We start from the raw sequence: 14,321 nt of genomic DNA, 5'->3' as shown, positions 1-14,321 counted from the left end.
ATGGAAATCCACAGGGGAGACAAGAGTTTGGATATTTGCCAGTTTGAACAGCTTAGGAAATACCTTGGCTTTCCACAGGTCTAATCTAACAAAGTGTAAGAGTTAATGCAAGTTGAACATAATCATTCAGAAATTGACTTTGTACAAGACCAAAAATCAATATATTTTAGAGAAAGGAAACAGAATCCAGTTTCTACATGTAACATCTACAACTTCCAGTGTCAGTCAGACTTTACTGTACATGTGAAGAAACAGAAATATGGTTCCCATTGTCAAGAGAAAAAATAATCAATATAAACAGAACAGACCCTGAGGCCAGCTAAATGTTGGAATTAGCAGATGAAGACATTATAACCACTTTTATAAATACATTCAGGAACATATAAAGTTGGTCATAATAGATGGTCATTGGGGAGAAATATCAGAAGATAAATGAAAATTATATGTAAAGAGTAGTTCTAGGAGTACAATGACCAAAATGAAACATTTACTAGATAAAAAATTCAAAGCAGATTGGAGATAAAATGAGAAATGGGTTCATGTACTTGAAAAGAGAGCAGGAGAATTTATCCAATTGGAAGAACAACAAAACATAAAAAAGATTGAAGTAAAAAAAAATAAACAGAGAGGACAGAAAATGGCTACCAAAAAGGCAAATGTTTCTTACACCTCCTCCCAGGGCCAGACTGGAAATAAAACTAAAAGGGGGAACATACACCCAGAATTACCTACTGAGGTCCAGCTGAGGAGGCGGCAGATCGAGAAAGGACAGAAAACACCTGGAGACCAGTAGGAAGGGTGAGGGCACGAGAGGGGCTGACCCAGCTCCCAGGGCGGCAGGCCCAGAGTGAGGAGGGAGCGCTGGGCCACGGGAGGGTCTGTTCCCTCAGAAGATAGAGGCCTGGAACCCAGGCTGGGGAGCTCAGCCTAGAACACCAGAGCCAAGACCACATAACACCCACCCATGAAAGGCAGCAGGGCTGTTGGTTGCCAGGTAATCTGGAGCCAGTAGACCAGAGCCAGAGAGAAAACCTCAGTTTCTGTTTTGCTTTGTTTTTAAACCTAGAGCACACGAGTTCGTTTACAGCTACTCACCCCAGGCTTTGCTGCAGGGAGGGTGGTGTGGGCTGAAGGTGCCTAAGGAGAGACTGGGGTGGGAAGCATTAGGGGGAGATGTGGAAAAGCAGCAGTTGGGAGTGTTGCATTCGGTTTTACCCCCAAACCTAAATGGCCGTATTTCCTGAAAGGAGCTAGCTGTTCTCAGTAGCGGCAGTGCAGCAAAAGGGAAAAATCCCTTCCTTAGGTGGTACAGCCAGCATCACCCTCAGGGGCTGCCTGCCACACCCTCCATCTTGACCTTTGCAAAGAAGACAGCCAGAGGCCAAGCCTATGGGTTTAAACAGTCTCAGGGAGTTTCTGTGACTGGTTGAAGGTGAGCTCGTCCATTTTGTATTCCAGGGATGCAAAGCTGATACAATATTCACAAATCAATAAACGAAATACTAGTACATCACATAAACAAACTGAAAGACAAAAATCACGAGATCATATCAATAGATTCAGAAAAGGCATTCGACAAAACCTAGCATCCATTTTTGATAAAAACTCTCAGCAAAGTGGGAATAGAGGGATCATACCTCAACATAATAAAGGCCATAATTGACAAATTTACAGCAAACATTATACTCAATGGGCAAAAACTAAAACCATTTTCCCTAAGAACAGGAACAACACAGTGTTATCTGCTTTCATTAATTGTACTCAACATAGACTGGAAGTTCTTGCCACAACATCAGACAAGAAGAAAAAATAAAAGGCACCCAAATTGTCATTCCCAGATGACATGATATTGTACATAAAAAAACCTAAAGACTTCACAAAAAACTACTATATTTAATAAATGAATTTGGCAATGTGGCACGATACAAAATTAATGTCCTGGAAATCACTGGCATTTTTATATACCAATAATGAATTCTCAGAAAGAGAAACTAAAAAAAAATCCCATTTACCATTGCAACAAAAAATTGAGATACTTAGGAATAAATTAACCAAGGAGGTAAAAGACCTGTACTCAGAAAACTATAAAACATTGAAAAAAAAGATAGAAGCAGATATAAAGAAGTGGAAGAATTTACTGTGTTCATGGATTGGTAGAATTAACATCATTAAAATGTTCATACTATCCAAAGCATTCTATAGATTCAATGCAATTCCTGGTAAAATACCAATGGCACATTTCACAGACCTAGAAGAAACACTCCAAAAATTTCTATGGGACAACAACAACAAAACATAAAACAACCCATATGGCCACAGCAACCTTGAGAAAGAAGAACAAAGTTGGAGGGATCACAATACCAGATATGAAGTTATACTACAAAGCCACTGTAATCAAAGCAGCCTGGTACTGGCATAAGAACAGGCATATAGATTAATAGAACAGAACAGATAACTCAGAAATTGACCCAGTCCATTATGCTCAATTAATATTTGACAAAGTAGACAAGAGTATATAATAAAGACAGTCTCTTCAATAAATGGTGTTGGGATAATTGGACAAGTACATGCAAAAGAAATGAAACTAGACCACCAACCATACACAAGAATAAACTCAAAATGGATAAAATATTTAAATGTAAGTCATGAAACCATAAAAATCCTTGAAAAACATATGCAGCAAAATATCAGACATCTAATGTAGCAAAATTTTCATTGGTACAATGCCTAGGGCATGGGTGGGCAACCTTTTTGTGAGTGCGTGCCAAAACCAGAAAAATCTATGACTCAAAATTCTTCTGCGTGCCAACCCTAGTATTTTGAGAACATGTTACGCCTAATAGATATCTCTTAAGGTGTACGTATGTGAAGAACCTTGAAGAAATAATAAAATTCATTCGAGTGACAAGAACACAGTATATGATGATGAAAAATACATTTATTTTTTAATGTATACATGTACACTGATAGTCCGACAGAAAACTTTATGACTCCGTTTGATATTATCAGTGGGACTTTTGCTGCTGCATCACTGATGACAGATTTTACATCAGGTTTATATTTCGTGACCTTCAGAGATATGCATGAGCTACTACTTTCATCCGTCAGGCTACTCCTATTACGAGACTTAACAAAATTCATCACTGAGAACAAAGATTCACAATTGTAAATGGAAGATTATAAGAGAGGGTTTTGTGTGCCAGTAAAAATTACTGGTGTGCCATTTTTGGCACGCATGCCAGGGTTGCCCACCCCGGCCTAGGGCAAAGAAAGAAAAAAATAAACAAATGAGACTATATCAAAGTAAAAAGCTTCTATACAGCAAAAGAAACCAGCATCATAACAAAGAGGGAACCCATTGAATGGGAGAACATATTTGCAATGATACATCTGCTAAGGGGCTAATATCCAAAATATATAAAGTACTCATACAACTCAGCAAAAGGAAGTCAAATAACCCAATTCAAAAATGGTAGAAGACCAGCCTGGCCAATATGGCTTAGTGGTTGAGCCATGATCTATGAATCAGGAGTCATGGTTTGATTCCAGGTGAGGGCATATGCCTGGGTTTTGGACTCAGATCCCAGTAGGGGGTGTGCAAGAAGCAGTCAATTGATGCTCCTCTCTCATCAATGTTTGTATCTCTCTATCTGTCTCCCATCCTCTCTTTCTGAAATTCTCAATAAAAACATTTTTTAAAAATGGCAGAATACCTAAATAGATACTTCTCCAAAAAAGACATACAAATGGGCAAAAGGCATATGATAATGCTCAATGTCAATAGTGATCAGAGAGATACAAATTAAAATGGCAATGAGGTACCACCTCAAACCTGCCAGAATGGCTACCATCATAAATCAACAAACAACAAGTACTGGTGAAGATATAGAGAAAAAGGAACCCTAGTACATGGTTGGTAGGAATGCAGAACAGTACAGCCACTATGGAAAACGGTACATGGCATGCCAGTAAATGGAAAACAGTGTGGATTATCCTTAAAAGTTAAAAATAGAACTGCCATTTGACCCAGTGATCCCACTTGTAGAAATATATCCTCAGAAGCCTGAAACAGCAATCAGAAAGAATATATGTACTCCTATGTTCATAGCAGCATTATTTACAATAGCTAATATCTGGAAACAGCCCAAGTGTCCATCAGTCGATGAAGGGATAAAAAAACTGGTAAATTTACACAATGGAATACTATCCTATATAATAAAGAGGGAATATGCTAATTTGTCTGTTATGGTGTCTGAGTAATGACCAATTTGCATATTGACAGACCAGCAGGTGCGAGCAACGGGGGACTTCTGTGAGGCTCACCGGAGTCCTCTTTTTCTCCCAGGTGCACACGCCCGACAAACACCCCGGCCACACCACACCCTGTCAGAGAGCACTCTGTCTGTGGACACCACCAAACCCCACCGAGAGGTGACACCCTCACAGCAGAAGGCCGCTTCTCGGGGGACAGTCGGCAGAAGGGCCCTGGCGTGACAACAGAGAGTGCACAGGCGACCCTCACACCACAGGGAAGCCACCACAGCTTTCTCCAGCCGTCCATTCATTCATCTTCCAGTCCGACCCGGATGGGGGCTCGCATACAGGCTGGAATGCCCTCCGAGGACAAGCCGGCCCAACCGTGCCTGCACAAGCATGCCCGTGGCCTACGAATTCCGGAGGGGAGCGGACGGAGAGCCACTGGAGGCGTGGGAGTGGGCACGACGGCACTCAACGCTCAACGGGAGAAAAGCCTCGCACACGCATGAATGCACTTGTGCGTGCACATAATGCAGTGGTCCCGGGTCCCTGCAATGGATGCAGGCCCGGGCCAGCTGGACCCTCCCCCAACTCGGAGTGGGGAGGTGCGGGCCACAGTAGGCAAGACACAGCTGCATTGTCGCTCGGCCCCTCAAAGCCGGTGGGAGAGGGGCCCAAGTGCCCAAACAGAGGCGGCTACAGGTCCAGAGAGGAAAGCAGTCAGTACTAAGGGAGAAAAGCATAGAATGTTTAATTAGCCTGTAAAAAGAGTAAAAGAGTGAGGGAGGAAGGGGGAAAGTGGGGAAGAAGGGAAGGAGGGAAGAACTTTATAAAGGAGTCAGTAGAGAACAGAGTTAAAGAAGGAAAGAGGATGTATGAGTGAACTGTAGGAGCTATAATGAAAATCAAGTATAGTTGTGTACTGGGGACAGATTTTAAAAGTAGGAGTCAGAAAAGAAAAAAGATAATTGGTAGTGAATAATTAGGCACGTAGATAGATATTAAAACAGTGGACGTAAGTAGAGAAGAGTGTATGGGAAAGATAGGATGAGAGAGAAAGAGGGAGGGAAGAAAAGTTTTAAAGGGGAGCTGGTAGAGCTTAAAAGGAGAATGGGAAGAAGGGAGAAATGGGGGAGGGAACAAAGCAGGTCCGAGGGAGGAAGTGAAGAAAAAAATTAAGGTAGGAAGGAAGGAAAAGGGGAGGGAGGAGAGGGTTAAAGATAAAGGAAAGAAGGAATGTGGGGAGGGAGGGAGGGTAGGAGAAAGATGGGAAGAAGGATGATGAACAGAAGTAGGAAATAAGGAGGAAAGAAAAGTTTATAAATGATGAGTCAGTAGGAAAAAGTGTTGCATAAAGGAGAGAGAAAAATTGTGTGAGCGGGAGAAGTCAATAAGGAAGTCAAATACAATTGTGTGTGAAGGGGATAAGATTTTTTAAGAAAGTTAATAGGGTGACCAGGCCAGCAGGGGAGGGCAGTTAGGGGTGACCAGGCCAATAGGGGAGGGCACTCAGGGGGATCAGGCCAGCATGCGGAGTGGTTAGGGCAGGCAGGCAGGTGAGTGGTTAGGAGCCAGAGGTCCCAGATTGCAAGAGGGTTGTCCAACTGCCTGTGGGATCGGGCCTAAACTGGCAGTTGGACATCCCCCGAGGGCTCCCACATTGGAGAGGGTACAGGTCAGGCTGAGGCCTCTAGTGCAGCTATAAAAAAGAAGGAAGAAGGATCTCTAATCTTTGAGACAGCATGGAGGGACCTGGAGAGTATTATACTAAGTGAAATAAGTCAGAGAAAGACAAGTATCACATGATCTCACTCATATGTGGAATCCAATGAACAAAATAAATTGACAAACATAATAGATCCAGAGACACAGAAGCATTAAACAGACTGAGGAACCTCAAAGGGAATGGGGGAGGGGAGAGGGAAGAGATCAACCAAAGATAACCCATGACAACTACAATAGGGGGGTGAAGGCCTGGGGAGGGGACAAAAGTGGGGAGAGAGGGGGTCACTGGGAAGACAAGGGGGCATCTGTAATAATTTCAACAATAAAGATTAATATTTTTAAAAATATAAAATAAACTACTTTAAAAAAATAAACAATGTTATTGGAATCACAGGACAAGTAATAATAGCCCAAATTTTCCCAAATTTAATTTAAAATACTAACAAACAGATACAAAAGCTAATATGTCCCCCAAGTAGGATAATTACCAAAACAAAATCACATTTAAGCACATCATTACTAAAAATCAAAGAGAAAGATAAAATCTTGTAAATAGAGAAAATGATGTATGGGAGAACCATGATGCAAACTATGGCAGACAGAAAAGATAAATAAATAAATAAATAAATAAATAAATAAATAAAGACCAGAAAACAGTTGAAAACACATCTTTCAAGTGTTGAAGGAAAAGTAAAACTGTCAACCTAGAATTCTATATAAAATAAAAATATGCTTCAAAAACAGGGTGAACTACATATATTTTAAGGTAAATGAAAGCTATGAGAATACATTGCCAGCAGAACTAAGGATTTATTTCAAGCCTAGGAAAATGATACTAGATGAAACTAAGAACTGATAGAAAATGATGGAAACTCATTTCTATATCAGAGGAATGAATAACAAAGAATCAAAATTAAGGAATAATAGGTGGGTAAGTGTAAAATAATATTTTTCTTATAATTTTTTCAAAGATAACTGCTTATTTAAAGTAAAAATAATATTATTTTAAGATGGGATGAATAATTTATATAGAAGTAAAAGAAATGAAATCAATTGCCTGGAAAACTGAGAGAGACAGATAAATGGAATTATACTGAAGTAAGATAATTAAGTTTATGAGGGGAAAAGCATGAAGTGTGATAGGAAAAGTAAGTAGGAAGAGAATGTGAATAGGTACAATAATAAAGCTAAAAGAATCATTGATAAATTAAAGATGAATATTGTATGTTCTGGAGCAACCACTAAAAATAATAAAACCTAAATAGTTAAAAAAATAAAATTGAAATTTAAAAGTTTTTCAATGAACTCAAAAGAAGATAGTAAGAAATAACAGAGAAAGCAAAAACAGAAAGCACATGGGAAAAAATAGCATGATGTATCTTAAACATAATATGAATTGGCACATTGAATATAAATGGGTTGAACCAAGCAATTAAAAGGCTGATAATACCAGACTGTATGTAAAAGTAAGATCCAAATAGATAATGTACTTTATAAATTAGAAAGACACATTTGAATATATTAAGCAAATGTGTTAAAAATTAAAGTGTTTGAAAAGATTTCTGTGTGAAGAGTAAGGATAAAAAGAGTTGATGATGCTGTATTACTACCAAGTGGTGTTTGAGATAAAAGTATTAGTTGGGTAAAAGAGAGACATTGCATAATGGTGAAAGAGACAATTTATCAGGAAGACCTAACAATCCTAAATGCATATACAGTAATAGCAGAATTTTAAAATATGTGAAGCTAAAGTGAACAGAATTAAAGAAAGAAATAGACATCATATTTGGAGTCTTTTAATATTGCTGTCAGTAAATAGGTAAAGTAGGCAAAAAATCAGTTAAGTATACAGAAGATCTGAAAAATACTATCCACTCAATGTCATCTACAAATCATTGTATCAGAGTACTGCATAATCCATATCAGTTTTTTTTTAATATTTTATTGATTTTTTACAGAGAGAAAGGGAAAGAGATAGTTAGAAACATCAATGAGAGAGAAACATTGATCAGCTGCCTCCTGCACATCTCCCACTGGGGATGTGCCCGCAACCCAGGTACATGCCCTTGACCGGAATCGAACCTGGGACCTTTCAGTCCGCAGGCCAACGCTCTATCCACTGAGCCAAACCGGTTTCGGCCCATATCAGTTTTAATGGCACATGAACTACTCATCAAAATAGACTATGTGCGAAACCATAAAATACAATACAGAAGTTTGAAAAATGACAAAAATATTTGTTCTGACTATAACAGAGTTAATTTTGAAATCAGTAGCACTAAGACATCTAAAAAAAATCCCAAATGTTTCAAAATTAAACAATACACTTTTTAATAGTCAAAGACAAGCCAGAAAACATTTCAAAATAAAGGATAATGAAACAGACACATCAAAATATGGCAAAAGATGAAAATTTATTACTTTAAATGATTAAATTTAAAAAAAGAGGAAAATCTATCATCTAACTATTGACCTGAAGAATTTAAGAAAGGTATTTTGTTAAATTGTACACTTGAAACCTGTATGGTTTTGTTAACAAAGTCACTCCAACAAACTCAATTAAGAAAAAAAAAAAAAAGAATTTAGAAAAGGAAGATCTAATTAATCCCAAAGTGAATAGAAAGAAGAAATAAAGAACAGAAATCATTGTGAAGAAAACAAATGAACTATATCAAATTGCCCAAGCTGATTTGGCTCAGTGGATAGAGCATCAGCCCGCTGTCTTAAGGGTCCCTGGTTTGATTCCAGTCAAGGGCACATACCTCTATTGCAGGCTCGATCCCTGGCCCTGGAGGAGGCAACCAATTGATGTGTCTCTCTCAGATAGATGTTTCTCTCTCTGTGTCTCTTCCCCTCCCTTCCACTCTCTCTAAAAATCAATGGAAAAAATATCCTCAGGTGAGGATTAACAACAACAATAAAAAGAATATCCAAGGAGAAACAAGATGATGGCATAGGTAATTGCCTGTACTTTCTGCCTCCCACAACCACACCAAAATTACAGCTAAAATACAGAACAACTATTATCCAGAACTGCTGGAAAGGTGGCTGAATGGAAGTACTACAACTAGAAAAGTAAAGAAGATAGCACACTGAGACTGGTAGGAGGTGCAGAAGTGCGGAATGGCTGGTCCGGCACCCAGGAGTGCTGCTTTTTTAATTGGGAGGGAGATAGCCTCTGCAGAGGCTGCTCAGAGGAGTGAGGGGTCCCAGCCCCACACCAGACCCCCAGCCCAGGGTTCCAGAGTTGGGGAAAGAAGTTCCTATGGGCATTAAGAACTATGGACTGTAAAAACCAGTGCGGATTGGGGCTGAGTGACACACAGGCTGCTGGAGACCCAGCTGCTCCTCTTAAAAGGCTGGCACCACAACCTGAATTTACAAGCTCCTGCTTGCTCTGAGCTCCAGTGCCCGGCGAGGCTCTGGGGGACCCAGACACATATGAGGAGAAACTGGACAGTCTGGCATCAGAGCAGGAATGAGGGGGTGGCTTTCTTCCAGATGGAAGTTCTCACAGCAGTCATTGTTCCCATGCTGGAACCTCCCTGGTGCAGGGCTGACTGGCAACTATTTCTATTTGCAGCGCCCTAGTGATTCTGTGAGATCCTGCCCCACCCAAATTACAACCCCACCCAAGCTGTGCAGCAACTTTTGCATATGAATGGCCTATCCTTTCTTGGGCTAAAAATCTGTCAAATAAGTGGAGGCAGGGTCAGGGAGCACCAAACCTATCAATAAAAGAACCAAGATCTGACACCAGCACCAGCCTGCCTTGCTTCACAGCTGGGCCTTGTCTGGCTACTTCCAAACCTGATACAAAGAGGAGGAATCTGCAGATCTCTCTATAGCTCCTGCTGGCTGGCCCCAGGCAATGGCTGACTTTGCACCTCACTGGGGACCCAAGAGCCAGTGTACACAGAGGTCAGTGTCAGACCATACCAGATTACAACTCTATACATCCATAAGTGACACACTCAAGGGGCAGACTCAGTGAGCACCAAAGCCCCACTGAAACAAGTCCTGCCCCATAAGGGTGTCTCCTGCACAGCAGCTCTCCCACTGTAGTCGCAGCTGGTCCCCACAGCCAATTGGTTTGGAGGTCAATACCTCCCAGTGATACCAAAAGCAATCAAGGCTCAACTACAACAAGACTGTGCACACAGCCCACAAAGGGGTGCACCAAGAGTGTCTGCCTCAGGTGACTGGGGAGGCTGAGCCACTGGACTCTATAGGACACCTACTACACAAGGCCACTCTGTCATCTCAAGGGGACTTAGCAGCTACCCAATATATAGAAACAAACACAAGGAAGCAGCCAAAATGCGGAGACAAAGAAACATGTCACAAATGGAAGAAATGGAAGAAAGCAAACTACTGGATATAGAATTCAAAACCACAGTTATAAGTTTACTCAAGGATCTTCTAGAAACCTCTGAGGAACTTAGTGATACCTTCAAGGATCTTAGTGAAAATGCCCCCCCCACCCCCCCCCCAAAAAAAAATGGGAAAGGACTAGTCAGAAATTAAGCATACACTGACTGAAATAAAGAATAATATACAAAGATTCAACAGTAGACTAGAAGATTCTGAGAATCAAATAAATGATGTGTAATACAAGGAAGCAAAAACACCCAATTAGAAGAGCAAAAAGAAAAAGAGAACCCCAAAATATGAATATAGTGTAAGGAGCCTCTGAGACAACTTCAAGCATACCAACATCCGAATTATGGGGTTCCAGAAGAAGATAGAGAGCAAAATATTGAAAATCTATTTGAAGAAATGACAGAAAACTTCCCCTACCTGGTGCAACAAATCCACTTACAAGTCCAGGAAGCACAGAGAACCCCAAACAAAAAGAATCCAAAGAGGACCATACCAAGACACATCATAATTAAAATGCCAAGGGCAAAAGACAAAGAGAGAATCTTAAAAGCAGCAAGAGCAAAACAGTTAGTTACCTATAAGGGAGTGCCCATACGACTGTTAGCTGATTTCTCAACAGAAACTATGCAAGCCAGAAGGGAGTGGCAAGAAATATTCAAAGTGATGAATAGCAAAAACCTACAACCAAGATTATTCTATCCAGCAAAGCTATCATTTCGAATAGAAGGTCAGATAAAGAGCTTCACAGACAAGAAAAAGCTAAAGAAATTCATCACCACCAAACCAGTATTATATGAAATGCTGATGGGTATTCTTTAAGAAGAGGAAGAAGAAGAAAAAGATAAAGATAAAAAATATGAACAACAAAGTGACAACAAATACATATCTATCAACAAAGATAAAGATAAAAAATATGAACAACAAAGTGACAACAAATACGTATCTATCAACATTGAATCTAAAAATCAAAAGAATAAAAAAAATCTGATGAACGGAATAAACTGGCGAATGGAATAGAATCAGGGGCATGGAAATGGAACAGACTGATGGTTCTCAGAGGGAAGAGGATGGGGGGCGGTTTAGAAAGAGATTAGACAAAGATCTTATATGCATGTATGCATTACCTATGGACACAGACAATAGGGTGGTGAGGCCTGGGGTGGGGTGGGAACTGGGTGGAGGGGAGCTATGGGGGGTGTGGGTGGGGAAGAGGGACATCTGTAATAATCTCAACAATAAAGATTAATAATAATAAAAAAGAATATCAAACATTTCATCTTTGAAAAAATTATTAAAATGATAGACTACCAATACTAGTTATTTAAAAAAAGAGAAAACCTAACTTACTGGTAGTAGAATGATAGTGGGACTGTCACTATAGCACAGACAGGTTATAAAGTGGAGATAAGGAAATACTATGAAGAATTTATTCCATTATATTCAATAATGTGTATAAAATGTATACACTCCTTAAAAGACATAACTTGCCAAAAATTCCCTTAAGAGGCAATGGAAAATCTGAATGGCTCTATATTTATTAGAAAATTTGAATCTATAATGAAAAAGCTTCCCACAAGACTTTATGCTTACATGATTTCACCTGGGATTTGCTCAAACATTTAAGAAAAAAATTAATATCAATCTGACACAAACTCCTTTAGCAATTAGAGGAGGGGAAAATGCTTGTAAAATCATTAAGGTGGGAGCATAGTAAAACAAGTAAATAGTTTAGTAAGCTGCTCCTTGCACATGCTTTGGACATCCTATGTGAGACAGGCAGGAAATGTTTGGAAAGATACATAAGAACAATTTCCAACTTGATAGTATTCTGTTTTGCAAATGTAAAATTCTGCTAAAGACTGGCCAGTAACTGGGTAATATTTACTTCAGGTGTTCCAAAAGCCAATAAAATCCAATTCTTTGATGAAATTTCTTAGTCTTTTTTTAAAAAATTTAGGTTTTTATAAGCCAATCACATCTGGATCTTCACATAAGCCCCACAAGGTAGATTTTTATTTAAAAAAAATGTTATATAAGAGAGATAACTAAAAAGGATTACTTTTATAGTCTAATTATAGTCAGTATAAGCAAATTACAGGACTAGCTTGTATTCCAGATATAATTTTGTTTTTCTTGTGTGACTAGATATTGATCCCTTAGGACACCGATGTGAAAAGACATTCTTTAGACATAGATTCCACCTTATCCTATGTTTGCCTGTAACTGTATTTCTTTCTTTCTTACTTTTTTTTTTTTTTTTACAACTCTGTTGTAAGAACATCAGTAATGGGAAATTTTCAAAGAAATGTGATATAGAGATTGAAAGCAAACACTATCCTCCAACAACTACACAATTTATTTTCTGCATCCATATTTTCTTAAATATAAACACATATAATGCTTTGGGGTAACTGAGGTTCAGAAGGATTAAGTGATATCTCCAAAGTAAGAAAGCTAGAAAATGACAATGCCAACTTTAAAGTCTAGAATTCCTAACTGTTAATCTGGTCATCTATCAAACATAGCCAGAAATATGTTAATGATAAAGATTAAATTAAAGAGACTCACATCCCTTACATTATCGAAAGCCTTACAAGACAAGACATGGGAACATTTGTTCTCTACTTGTACAGAAGTTGAAGAATTTTACTCCAAATTCCAAATGACTAACTTCCTAGCTGTACGTTCCTTCAAAAAATTTATTTTAAAGGTCCTTAGCTCCTAGTATCTTAAAAACTACTAATCCATTGTCAAATCACATTTTTTAGGAAAAAGAAATACTTTTAAATATAATAACGATCATAAACCATTCAGTCTCAAAGAGGCTGTGTCTTCTCAGACCATGAAGATGTGAGAAATGAGTCTAAACCTGAACTTCGTGTCTCTCCCAGTCTTTCTGCCGTCCTTGATTTAAGTCTGTTCGGCTTTCCATGGTTGATAGCAGCCAATTCAGAGACCACGCAGGATTTCTCACCGCCGCGCCCTAGCAAGCACGTTAAAAATGAAACGTTTACCAACATCCTGCGGATTCCTCAGCCTGGCCTAATTTGAAAGAGCACACTGGCCTCGGACTGATCGGGCTCCTTTCGCAATTGCCTTTCCCAAAAGAGCGTACCAGAGCGTTGCCTTTCAGAAAGGGCTTTGATGGGAAAGCCACTGACAAGGCCAGGCAGACATGTGCACTGATGGCAATCCTTCTGAATAAACATGAAACACCCGATTTTCAAAGAAATAGGTTTTAGAAAAGCATTGTTTTCTCTCTCTCTTTTAAATATATTTTTAATGATTTCAGAGAGGAAAGGAGAGGGGGAAAGAGATGGAAACACCAATGATGGGAGAGAATCATTGATCAGCTGCCTCCTGCACACCCCAAGTGCGGATCAAGCCTGTAACCCAGGCATGTGCCCTTATCAGAAATTGAACCATGACCTCTTGGTTCATAGGTCAACGCTCAACCACTGAACTATCCAAGTAAGAAAATACCCATGTTGATATCCATAAAGTTAGCAACAGTGATACTTGGTGCTCATGGCTGCCAGAAATCAGGAAAGCCCATTACAGTGCCAGCTTTTCCCTCTTTTTTTAAATCTTTGTAAAGTCTAGACAGATGATGAGCAGAAGCCAATATCAGGATAATGATTTATCTATTAGCACTAAAGGCATCACCAATACTATCATATCTGTGGCAGAGTCAAAGGTACAAGTCGTATTTTAAATAACAGGCAACACTTCACACTTATGGAGTGATCATAAAAATAACTATTTTTCTGAGCACTTTTCTTTACACTAATGGGTTAGTGGATTATTGTTAATATTTCAATGATTTGAAATATAGTTCAATTTAGAGTTCTTTGTACAAATAAGGTATATAAACACACAGCTTCAAACAGGAACACATCACAGAGATGTCTGGGGATAAAAGCAGGGGTGAGAAGTCTATTTTCTTCCTTCCGCCA

This window comes from Myotis nattereri, assembly GCF_964212035.1.
Source record: "Myotis nattereri genome assembly, chromosome: 1".
Classification (NCBI taxonomy): Eukaryota; Metazoa; Chordata; class Mammalia; order Chiroptera; family Vespertilionidae; genus Myotis; species Myotis nattereri.
The sequence above is the reverse complement of the archived record's forward strand: the minus strand, read 5'-3'. Positions refer to the sequence as shown.